We start from the raw sequence: 13293 nt of genomic DNA on the forward strand, positions 1-13293 counted from the left end.
ATTTTTCTAATTTAAAGTTGAGTATTAATTTACATCCCAAAAGGAAAAATTATGTATGTAAATTTTCCCTATGTATTATGTATGTGAATTGCAGTTGTGATTATAAAACACATTAATTTCCACTTAAAGAAAAAAATTAATATTTGTAACATTTATCAAAAATCTTTTGATCAGATTTATATTTTGGAAAGACATCTTAACAATATCTTTATTAGAGAATTGTTATGACCTTTTAAGAAAATTGAATAAGGAAAAAAGTAATAGCATTCTTTCATATGTGTATAATTTAAAACTAGTATGACAAAATTTTTCTTATGTCTATAATGTAACGTTACATTTTTCTCATTTTTGTATGTTACAACTTAAGGCGGGGAATTTCTATCTTGTTTGCCTCAAACGCAGATTTGTATATTACTGTAGTTTATAATATATGATGAGTATGTACATTTTAACCCCAGAACGATGGCAGTCAAGAACATTTGGTGTAAAAAAGTTGTGTAAAGTTCTCAAGTGAGACTTGTATAAATCACAAGTTACATTTGTTCTTCTTGAACATTTTACGCTGATTTTGAATGAATCTAAAAGCCTCATTTTGATTTTATATTAACTTTAACTTCACATCGTGTGTCTTACATTTTAGTAATGTTTTCAAATATTAAAACCAAACAAGCTGTGCCTGTTATCAATATTGACCCCAAAATCTTTACTATCTTTTAATTTATTACCAACATACAGGTAAAAAAATTAGTGCTACTTTCATGTATCAAATTTCTTTAAAAATGTCTATTGTTATCTGGGGTTGCGAATTATTTTCCTCTTTTTATAAGCTTTTATTTAACTCGTTTTAGTTATAATCAAATCTTGCAACTGCTATATCTTTTGATCTATCGTATGAAAATCAATGAAATTTGGTACACGTATGTAACTTCGATGACAATACAATACTATGGTGTTAGAATGTGGATATGACCTAACCCCCCCCCCCCGCGCTAACCCTACACTATTCATGCATGTTGCTAAAAATTTTTATTTCTCATGAACTATCATATGAAAATCAATGAAATTTCATTCACGTTAAACATTTCATTGTTTATTAATTATGAATTTTTATTAACGAATTCATAATTACGATTACGATTATAATAACGATAACAATTAATCGTTTTTCAGATTACTGTCAAAATGTAATAACTTTGTGCAAGATTTCTAAATTTAATTTTAATTTTTAATCTTATTAACCCTTAAAGGTCATCTTGGTGCAAATTTGAACCGTCAAAGAATTAAAACTCGAGTAATTTTATTACAGATAAATAAAGTTCAAAAGTTTATAAACATATGTTATTGTTATTTTTTTTTTTTTTTTTTTTTTGCAATCAGACCTAAGGGACCATCCATGCATAGTTCCGAGTTCTGTCTTATCCAGATTCTTTAATTTTTTCCCTAAACTTGTCTCTTCTTTTATTGGTCCATTCCTTTGGTGTTTCCTTTTCTGTTTCTCTAATAATGTAGATTCATCCACTACTTTTCAGAAAGATTTCATCAAAAATTATTTCTTTGGAAGTATTTAATAATATTTTTTGAACTAGCTTATTTGCTTTTCCTTTTTTAAAAAAAGTTAAATACTTGTTTTATTAATTTAATTCCATTCAAGTGACCATAAAATTTGAGTTCTTTTTCTAATTGTATGGCTTCAAAATTTTGGTAAATTTCTTCCGATTTGCTTAATTTATAAATATTATCTTTGAGTTTTAGTGGTAGAGTTTTCTTAAAATAATTTTTTCGACAATTACTAGTTTTTCCTAAGAAATTCTGTAGGCCTTCCATACTATATAACAGTAACAGTGGTAAAGCTATGGTTTTTTGTAGTGTCTTATGTATTTTTAATAAAAAAATTTTATTTTTATGTTTAAGATGAAAGCCACTTCATTTTTTGTGTTCTGGCTTTTATTTATTTATTTTTTTTCTAAAACATTAGGGGTAATTATTTTACTTAAATATTTAAATTCGACTCTCTTGATTGATTGTTATTCTGAAATTTTCATGGTTTGGATTCTACTTTTATTGTTGAATCCATTATATGAAATTTGTAGCTTGATTTTGTTTGAACATTTTTCGAATTCTTTAATTTTCATTCTCTATCTAAAGTCTTTTACCAAAGTTGCTAGATCATCAGCTAATGGTAAAATGTTTACATTTAAACATTTAGATATTGTGCCCCCATATTTATAATTTCATTTTTATTAAGTATTTGTATTTTCCTATGCTATTCTTCAATTAATTTTTCCAGAGCACAATTGAGCAATATTGTGAGAGACCATCACCTTGTTTCACTGCAGTTTTTATTTGAAAGGGTTTGGAAATTCCACTCAAAAATTTGACTTCTGAGTATGTTTATTTTATGTTTCAGTATTATTGACATAAATTCTTTCAATATTTTAACCAGAGATTGTCGTTTGAATCGTATGCCTTTAGGAATTTCTGAAAATAAATACTGATTCTGGTTTGGTATGATTATTATTTTATAATTTATAAAAATGTGTTTGAGATTTTTATTTTATTTATTTTCAAACTATCTAGTGGAAATATGTGAATCTTTTGAAGCTCAGCTCTATCAAACCAGTTGATATTTTAAATTTAATATGTGTTTTCAATTTTTTATTTTCAGTTAATAATTGTTCTTAATTGGCTTTTTAAATTAACTCAAACTGAGAGGTACTACTTTTTTGTCTGAAAAAAAATTAGATTTTTAGATTTTCTAATTTTTTACAACTGGACATAAAGTACTACAGTCACTTCTGAAAACGGTGTAATAATTCTCAAAAATACTTTTTTTAAAGGCAAAGATATAACGTGTAAGTATATTGCAACTAGTATTTCAGTTACAATAAACTTAAATTAAGAATTATTTAGACAATTAAGTAAAACTTATGAAAAACCTATACCTTTGTTTTCCTTTTGAAAAACTCAACATATTTTTTTTTTCTTTTTGTAACCATTAGGGTCAGTGGAAATGTAAACATCAATTTTAACCTTGTACCATATTGGCTGTCCATAAAGAAAGGATGCACCATCATATATATATATATGTCCCTATTGGTGCATCCGCCATTATTTTTTTTTTTCATAAATTTTAATTTTATTGAAAACATTGTTAAGATTAAAATATAATTACACAACATAATTTTCTGTCAGGCTTTAACTTTGTTCTATTTATATTTAATTACTGTAAGTTAGTATTTTTTATATTTTTCAGGCAGAAATGTTGGATCAACAAAGATTAAAATATAAGGATTTAAAAAATTAATATTGATGAAAAAATTACAGTATCTGGAAAATCGTTAGAGATAAGAACATTTATTAATTGCATAAGTGAAAAACAATCAAAGAATTTTATTGAATAAAACTAAGAATTTTCTGGGTTCACTTCATTTTCACTTCAGTTCATTTTAGAAGATTCTAAAATTCACTAATTTCTGGGAAATTCTTAGTTTTATTCAATAAAATTCTTTGATTGTTTTTGGTTCTCTGAGTCAGGGTGGGAAAGTGGGCATAGAATGTCATTGTTTAGTTGATGTTTAAAAAATTGTCAAAACAAATTGATATTTTAAAGAATTATTAAAATATTTAATTAAGTAATTGTGTAAACGACATGATATCACTGAAAGAAAAAAAGCAGTTGTAGAAGGGATTTTAGAGAAAATCAACCATTGGTTTAGATATACATTATAAAATAAAATATAGTATACTGCTTACTACGAAGAAATATGTACTGCCTTTTTAACAAATCAGTTGCAGCAACAGCATCACAAATACACAAAAAAGTTAGTTGAGTTTGTTTTGCAAATTACATAACATAACAGAAATTTAATAATTAGTAATCACCACCATCATAAATCAGCTGTCATTGACCTTGATCAAATCACGATCACCATTATTCACTGAACACCGATCAGGTCATAAATCACCGTTCATTGTGCATTTGATCCATGTCCAATGAGCACCGGTTAGATCAGATTGTTCAGTGGGTACCGATTGGGTCCAGATCATTGTTCTTTGTTCAGCGATCATACGACCATCATCATCAACAATAAAACCATTATTGAAATGTATTACAAGTCCTGTAAATGATATAATATTGGAATATATGATCACTACCTACCTATTGTAACAGTTAATTCTTTGATGTAAATCTGTCCTTTGTTTAAATTTACATTATAAAATAAAATATAGTATAGTATGCTGCTTACTAAGAAGTCAAGGATTTTTACAACTTACAACCATAACCATACTTAAAACCATCAGCTTTTTCACCATTCAGTTGCAGCAACAGGATCACAAATACACAAAAACATTAGTTGAGTTTGTTTTGCACATTACATAACATAACAGAAATTTAAAGTTATTGAAACCAATATGAGCAAAATGTGCCTCATCACAAGACATTTCAGTTCAAATTTGTCATTTACATTACGTATAGAGAGATATACACAATACATTCAGTCGATAATTAATTTATATGTTATTATAATGATGGATAAAAACTCTGCTGATAAATGAATTATCTACAATAATTCCACCGATTAATAAAATATATCGATGCTATATTAGTATCTTTATAATCTGTACAATCTAATATATCAAAATAATAAATAAAAGGGTGGGGGTCGATTTTTTGTTACTTTTTTGCAGAAGTGGATGATGTATAAAATTTATTTTAGTAATTATTCAGAAAGATGACTCGTATTCGAAAGTCATTAATTTTTGTTGTTTTCATCAAGCTGACTGTAAATATACAATATAATTGCCTTTTTGTAGCAATGACTAATAAAATTTTAAAATGAAAATCAAAACATTACTTATCCCTGTGTGTTTTTAATTTGTACGAATACTCTTCTGTTTACATTTTTTCTTTTTCATTTGATCTTATGTTTATTATTCGTTCTTAAATAAACCTCACTGAAATTTGTAATTACTGATAAGATTGAATGTTATTGAATTAGATAGAGTGATATTTTTCCACAATGTTTCATACTTTTGCTAGGATTATCATAATTTATTTTAGTGTTATTTTCTGCCTTCATTCTTAAAACTACTTTTAGCAGTTCCCTAGTGCTAAAAGTAATTTAGGAGGTACTCTGAAGTGCGCCAACTACGAACGTTAAAGTGGCAATGCCAGGAAGGGAAGAAAATATTCGGATCAATTAGACAAGAGTTTTTTTGTTTAGCCTCTGGGACCGACCATAGTTGGATATTGCAGAAAATTAGATGAAATGGCAGTTTTAACATGTGAAAATGCAATGCCTGACTAGATTTCAAACACGGGACCTCCACATGAAAGGTCGAGAAACTACCATGTGTGCCACGGAGGCCGGCAGTAGGTTATTGTATAATGAAATTCAATGAGTTATCGATATCAACACAGCAAATATTCTCACCTTCAACTGACCGATTGTTAGGCCGAGTCAATAATTGAGTACAATTTTTTTTTTCGTTTTCAGTCATTTGACCGATTTGATGCAACTCCCCAAGATTCCCTATATAGTGCCTGTCGTTTCATTTTGTTATAACCTCTACATCCTACATCCCTAACAACTTGTTTTACATATTCCAAAAACTTCCTGCCTGCACAATTGTTCCCATCCACCTGTCCCTCCAATATCAAAGCAACTATTCCAGGATGCCTTAATATGTGGGAAATAAGTCTCTCTCTTCTTTTAACTATATTTTTCCAAATGCTTCTTTCTTCAAAAATTTGCCACAATACCTCTTCATTTGTCACTTTATCCACCCATCTGATTTTTAACATTCTCCTATAGCATCACATTTCAAAAGCTTTTAATCTTTTCTTCTCATGTATTCCAGCTGTCCAAGTTCACTTCCATATAAAGCTACACTCCAAACATATACTTTCAAAATGTTTTCCTGATGTTTAAATTACTTTTTGATGTAAGCAAATTATATTTCTGACTGAAACCATGTTTCGTCTGTGCTATTCGGTATTTTATATCGCTCCTTTTTGTCTATATATAATAATTCTTCTTCCCAAATAATAAAATTCTTCTATCTCAATAGTCTCTTCTCATCCTATTTTCATATTCAGTGGTCCATCTACATTATTTCTACTACATTTCATTACCTTTGTTTTGTTCTTGTTTATTTTCATGCGGTAGTTCTTGCGTAGAACTTCATCCATTGTTTCTTCTAAATCTTGCTTACTCTCGACTAGAATTACTATATCATCAGGAAATCGTAGCATCTTTATCTTTTCAACTTACACTGTTGCAATGTATCTAAATTGTTCTTTAACATCATAAACTGCTAGTTCTAGGTAAAGATTAAAAAAGTAATGGGGATAGGGAACATCCTTGTTGAACTCATTCTTTTATCACATCTTCTTTCTTGTGTTCTTCGATTGTTATTGTAGTTTGGTTCCTGTAAATGTTTGCAATTATTCTTCTATCTCCATGCCTGAACCCTACATTTTTAAAAATGCTAAACATTTTATTCCAGTCTATGTTATCAAATGCCTTTTCTAAGTCTATAAATGCTATGCATGTTGGTTTGCTTTTCTTTAATTTTCCTTCTATTATTAATCTGAGTGCTAAAATTACTTCTCTTGTCCCTGTACTTTCCGAAACCAAATTGGTCTTCTAACATTCCTTCCACTCTCCTCTCAATTCTTCTGTACAGAAATCTAGTTAAGATTTTTAATACGCGAGTAGTTAAGAGCTAATTATTCTGTATTCTTTACATTTATCTGCTCCAGCTTTTTTTGGTATCATAACAATAACACTCTTTTTGAAGTCTGACAGAACTTCAAAAATCTTCTTTACCTCCTCCTCCTCCTCAAGCTTTTCTAAATTCCACCGATTCATCTGACACCTTTCTTCAGGTTGTTAAACCCTAATCTACATTTCATGATCACTAAATTTTGGTGTCTAAATCACTAAATCGATGTCTGCTCCTGGGTATGCTTTTTACAGTCGACCAGTTGATTTCTAAATCTTTGTTTAACCAAAATATAATTTACCTGATACCTAACAGTATCATCTGGCTTTTTCCATGTGTATAAATCTTCTGTTTTGATTTTTAATTATCTTCGTGAAAAACTCAATGATTCGCTCCCCTCTTTCATCCCTTTTATTTATTTATTTTTTTTTTTAGGGCGAAAAACGATTGGTCGTTATCATCGCCCGGAAAATAAATAAATAAATAAAAGTAATTAAAACTTAAAACTACTATCACAGGAAGCAAAATCCGAAATGGGTGTAAAAGGCCCATTCTCGGATAACAAAAACACTAACATGTAACTTAAAACTACGTTAGAAACTATCATATTAAAACTAAATAAAACTTAAAACTAAAAAAAGAGATAAAACTTACAACTAATATCACAGACGAATTTAAAAAACATAAAAAAAAACAACAAAATATGAATATATATATATATATATATATATATATATATATAAAAAAAATTCCAATAGGGAGTGTAAAAGGCTCGCTACTCGGATAACAAAAACAATACATAGGACTAGAGTAATTAATTTTTTTGTATTAACCCTATACTACGCAAAAACAGAAACATCCGGTTTAAAACCTCTTTATCATTACACAAGATACCACGGATGTTTCTGGGTAGTTTAAATTTATGACGCAATGCCGCATAACATATGCAGTCCACGAGTATGTGGCGCACAGTCACGCGGCAGTTGCATCGTGCGCATAGAGGTGCTTGTCTTCTTGTAAACAGGTACTCGTGTGTCCTATCCGCAATCGACAGAGAACTACTTCCTCACGCCGGGGTTTTCTGTATGAGGAGTCCCATGGTAACACAGAATCTTTAATCTGACGGAGTTTATTATCAACGGTAGCCGTCCAATCACCTTGCCACCTTGCTCTTAGTAATTGTTTTACATAGTTAATGAAATCAGAAGTAGCAACTCGGGTGGTGAAAGGAGGCTGATTACATGCTTCTTTGGCAGCGGAATCTGCATGTTCATTACCTGGAATCCCTACGTGGCTAGGGACCCAGCAAAAACTTAATTCTGTGTTGAGATTATTCAACTCAGCGATTGCGTTGTAAATTTCAATGATGATAGGATGTTTGGAATAAAAGTTTTTTAAGGCTTGGAGAGCACTACACGAGTCACTTCAAATAAGAATTTTTCTATATTTAGGGTTAATGATGTTTAGAGCCTTATTTATAGCGTATAGTTCAGCGGTAAACACACTCGTAATACTGGGTAGACCAAACATATAAGTTCTTTCATTGACAACAAATGCACACCCAACTGTATCGTTTTGTTTCGATCCATCAGTGTATACAACCGCGTCTGGTTTCATCTTGGAGAGAACACACTGAAACATTTGCTGAAAGACAATAGATGGTGTTGATGAGCAAGGATACATAGGAAAGAATGACGGTGTGTCAACATTTATATGCTGCAGCAGATGCCAGGTACGGACACCTACAGGTCTAGTACGACGTGGATGGTCCTCATACTTTCCTAGATTAGGATTTCTAAAGACCGAGTCAAGAGCCGGGTGATTTGGCTGTCCTCTGAGACGAGCAAAATAAGATAATAAAAGCTAGGCCAGCTTTTATCTATCCCAAAGCGTCTATCCCAAAGTGATGGTTCACGACAATCTACAAGTAAGCTTGCGACAGGACTTGATCCAAACGCGCCTGTGGCAAGGCGAAGGAAAGCATGATGTACACTATCCAGCATTTTAGGCACGAATTGACGAGCTGAAAAGTAGGCGACACAACCATAATCTAAACGGGAGTGAACAAAGGAATAGTAAAAACGTATCATACATGATCTATCGGCTCCCCAGTTGGTGTTAGTAAGGACTCGCATCATATCTAGAAGTTTGGAACATTTTGTTTTCAATTCTATCAAAAAATAAACCTAAAAACTTGACGTAAGTAGAGATAGTAATAGTCTCTCCGTTCAGAAAAATTTGCGGAATAGAAGGGTTTCATAGCCGAGAAAAAACTACACATTTTGTTTTTTCGGATGAAAATGTGAAACCAGTAATCCTGGACCAAGCTTCAAGGTGAGATATAGTGTTCTGCAATAATCTCTGCTGTAGGTGCTGAACGGCTTGCAATGTAGATAGCAAAGTCGTCAGCAAATAGAGAGCATGAGACAGGAGCCTGCACACATTTGGTAATATCGTTTATGGCTACAGAAAATAAAGTGGCACTTAATACACTACCTTGGGGCACTCCATTCTCCAAGATGACGCTATCTGAGAGCGAATCGTCCACGAGCCGTTCGGTGATTTAAGAATCCCCGGATAAAACCAAGCATATTGCCCTTGATTCCCCATTCTTTGAGAGTGTTAAGAATACCACGTCGCGAGGCTGTGTCATACGCCTTTTTTATATCGAAGAAGATAGCGACGAGGTGCTGCCGATTTAGGAAAGCGTTTTGTGTGGCTGTTTCTAGTGACACTAAATGGTCAATAGAAGATCGTCCTTGTCGAAAACCACACTGTTCTGGAGATAGAAAGCCATGTTTCTCCAAGTACCATGTAAGTCTGCGGTTTACCATTCTCTCCATTATTTTACACAAAACGCCTGTTAATGAAATAGGTCGGTAGCCTGAGGGGTTCGTTTGGTCTTTACCAGGTTTTAGTACTGGTATAATAAATGCTTCTGATCAGCCGGGTGGGAAGACTTGTTCGGAGAATAAACCGTTGAAAATATTCAAAAGTTGTTGTAGTGCCGAATTAGGAAGGTGTGAAAGCATGGAAAGGCGAATGTTGTCCGGTCCAGGGGAAGTGTCCCGTGAGTTTTTAAGTGCATGTAACAATTCTTTAAATACGAATGGAGTGTTTAATTCACCAACCGAATCACCAATGTTTAACGATAATACTTCTATTTGTATCTTGTAACATTGAAAATCGTTATTATATGATGAGGTGAGAGACACCGAGTGGAAAGATTTTGCTAGACTATTTGCCACTTCCGAGGATGATGAAAGGAGTTCTCCTTCATCAATAAGACCGAGAATAGATTGTTTCGGTGATCCGAAAATTGCATGAATTTTCTTCCATATAGTAGACGTGGGAGTAGTGCGTGAGATAGTGCTTACGTATTTCGTCCATGAATTCCTCTTAGCGTCCAAGAATACTCGACGGCACACCGGTCTAGCCCTGCGGTATAAATTTAGATGTTCTGTTGTAGGCCTACGATTAAATTTTCGTAGTGCCTGCCGTCGATTCCTAATAGCATATTTGCAATCATCGTTCCACCATGGAACGAAAGGACGTCTACGATTACCCGATGTTTGTGGGATATATCTGTTGGCATTCTCAAGTATCATGGACGTAAAAGAAGAATAATGGTCGAGGATGTTCGCTCCATCGTCATACTGAGATTGGAATGCTTTATGGTATCCGTTCCAATCTGCCTTTTCAACAATCCATCTCCGTGGCCTTCTTTTAATCTCGCAGTCTACACTGAAACCAATAATAATTGGTCTATGATCACTGCCGTGAAAGTCATCACAAACAGACCAATTAAAATGAGGAAGCACATTCGGTGAGCATATGGAGAGATCAAGGTTAGATACAGTACCAGTTGATAAGGACATGAATGTGTGTGATCTATTATTCAGTAGGCAAAGGTCAAAGTCTTGTCTCAATCTGTTTATCATATTTCCTCGAGTGGAGCAGAAGGTTGACGCCCAGGAAATATGATGGGCGTTGAAGTCTCCTACTATTAACGATGGAGATGGTATTTGCGTGAGGAGATTTGAGACATCTAAAGCACTGAACTCAGTGTTCGGTGAGCGATACAGATTGCAGATATGCAATTTGAAGGGAATAGAGACCTTTACTGCAATAGCAGGAATGACAGTGGTTAGTTGAATTCTTGTAGCTGACACCCCATTCTTCATGAAAATCGCTACTCCACCACTCTCCCTACAGTCTACTAGGCAGTCCTATCTCTCACAGAAGTATTCCCTGAGTGTAATTGGGTCATGTTGTAGAAGGTGAGTTTCTTGGAAACACATGATTAGTGGATCATGTGCGTGCGCTAGTACTCTAATATCTTCAATGCGGGACCGAATACCTCTAACATTCCACTGAATAATGTTCATAAGTGTAAAAAAATTAAATTTCGGAAATTATATAAAAATTAGTTGTATGTGATTCGGTTTTTATTTTTTGTATTTTTGACATCCCAGAAGAGATAGTTATGTGGGTTCCCTTTACGGGGAGCTTATTAGGTGGCTTACTGCCAGCTGTGATAGTCGCTACTCGTGCCGTGACGACTTTGGGAGCAGGAACTTTCGTGTGTATCACACTGTTGGACTAACTAACTGCGACGAAAGACGTTTTCTTCATCTTTGTCAGAGATAGTGGCTGTAAGTGAAGCTACTTGATCAGAAAGCATCTGAACAAGTTTTTTAAGCTCATTGCAGGATCCGCACTGCTGATTATTAACATTTGTAGGAATTTGTTTAGATGTAGCGGTGGCAAAAGATACATCTTGTTTAACCAGGTTCCGTGAATTATTTAACTTTTTGTATTCTCTTCGTGCGGCCGGGATAGATAGCTTTTGCTCCGTACAGATTTTGAGAATTGCCTTTTCTTCTTTAAAGATTGGGCAATCTCGGGAGCGGGCTGTATGTGGACCACTGCAGTTTGCGCATTTTTCACTTTCTTCGCAGTTAGTGTCATTGTGACCTTCTTTAGAACATCGAGCACAGATCTCAGTTTTTGTACAAGATGTTGTAATGTGACCAAAACTTTGGCATCTGAAACATCGCCGTGGGTTGGGTATGAATGGTCGTACCCGAACCGAGAGGTAACCCACTTTAATCTTTTCTGGTGGAACAGGGAGATAAAATGTTAATATAAGAGACGGTGTCGGTTCTTCTGTTCCGTTCTGCCGTTTCATAATACGTTTCACTTCAACAACATCTTGGTGGCAAAGCTCGTCAACTATTTCATTGATATGTATATCTAAAAGGTCTCGACAAAAAATTACACCCCGGCTCGTATTTAAAGTTTTGTGGCTTTCAGCACTTATATTTATACCACCCATATTACGGAGACGTAAGATTGATCGACTCTGTTCGTCGTTGAATGTTTCAACCAGAATCGATCCTTCGCGTAATTTCCTGATGTTCTTCGGGGAGCCACTTGCACCTGTTACAGTTTTGTTTATTAGGAAAGGTGAAACCTTTTGGAGGGAGCCACCTTCCTGACTATTTCGGAGAACAACGAATCGAATATTTTTAGTGTTCAAGTCTAAAGCTTTGTAGTTCTCTTCCATAGGACTTTATCCTCGTCAGACAAAGCTGATCGAGGTCTCTTCACAAGACTTAATTTCGTGGTTTTTTCAGATGGACCACCAACCATCTTGGAATTTAATATAGGAACGGAAATTTTGGTCCCACGAGTACCGGCGAAAAATGGACCACTCCAGCAGAGCGCACGCGTACTGGAGCTAGAGCTAAGTACAACTGGGTTTGCCCTGGTGCCCAGAGGACATCGTTCGAAACTCACTATGTAGAGCCATTCACCCATCGGCACGATTTGTTCCCACCTTGGGTTACAGAAGCGTTTCGTAAGATGTCGCAACACCACAGAGTGTTAATGTAAGAAATATCAGTGTAGGATGTTGTTGTGTAAGTGTGTATGTTGTAATTTATGTAGTGTTCTTGGTGTAGTATATGTGTATAATGTAAAGTGTTCTGCAGCTCACTGTATAGTGGGAAGAATAGCTGCAGAGGCTAGGCCCGTGGGGACGCCAACCCCCAAAGTTTTAAAGAATAAGACTCCCTGTCGGGGTTTCATCCCTTTTGCCCAGCCGATATTCACCCACAATATTTCCTTCTTTGCCTTTTCTGATTCTTGCATTCCAATCTCCAACTATTATTAAATTTTCATCTCCTTTTATGTGTTTAATTGCTTCGTTGATTTCTTCGTATACACTCTACCTCATCATCATCATGGGCACTTGTAGGCATATAAACATTAACAATCATTGTCGACTTAGGTTTTGATTTTATCCTTATTACAATGATTCTGTCGCTAAGCTTTTTGAAATAGTCTCTTTTTTACTTATCTTCTTGTTCATTATGAAACCTACCACTGCCCGCCCTTTATTTGACGCCGAGTTAATTATCCTAAAATCCCCTAACCAGAAGTCGTTTTCCTCTTCCCACCGAACCTTGCTAATTCCTACTACTTCTACATTTAATTATCAATTTCCCTCTTTAAATTTTCTAACCTACCAACCTTTTTTTAGACTAACATTTCACGCTC

This window comes from Lycorma delicatula, chromosome 13, assembly GCF_047948215.1.
Source record: "Lycorma delicatula isolate Av1 chromosome 13, ASM4794821v1, whole genome shotgun sequence".
Classification (NCBI taxonomy): domain Eukaryota; kingdom Metazoa; phylum Arthropoda; class Insecta; order Hemiptera; family Fulgoridae; genus Lycorma; species Lycorma delicatula.